This window comes from Neophocaena asiaeorientalis, unplaced genomic scaffold (genome assembly GCF_003031525.2).
Source record: "Neophocaena asiaeorientalis asiaeorientalis breed wild unplaced genomic scaffold, Neophocaena_asiaeorientalis_V1.1 scaffold196, whole genome shotgun sequence".
Taxonomy (NCBI): domain Eukaryota; kingdom Metazoa; phylum Chordata; class Mammalia; order Artiodactyla; family Phocoenidae; genus Neophocaena; species Neophocaena asiaeorientalis.
In genome coordinates, this window is record NW_020173929.1 from 2,247,278 (window position 1) to 2,247,501 (window position 224).

Consider the following 224-nt stretch of genomic DNA (forward strand, 5'->3'; position numbering starts at 1 on the left):
CCAACTGTATTAATTACATTTTTTATTTTCTGTGTCTTATGATGTTTTGACATCCTAAAAATCCTGCTGGCTGGGGAGAGACTGCCCCCCCTCCCCCCAGGGCTAGCTCGTTCCTAAAGATAGCAAACAACTTACATGGACGCACCTCTCATATGCAAGCCAACCACCCCCTTTATCTAACTGTCACACACCGAGCCCTGCCTAAATTGTCTCAGGGCTAGGTA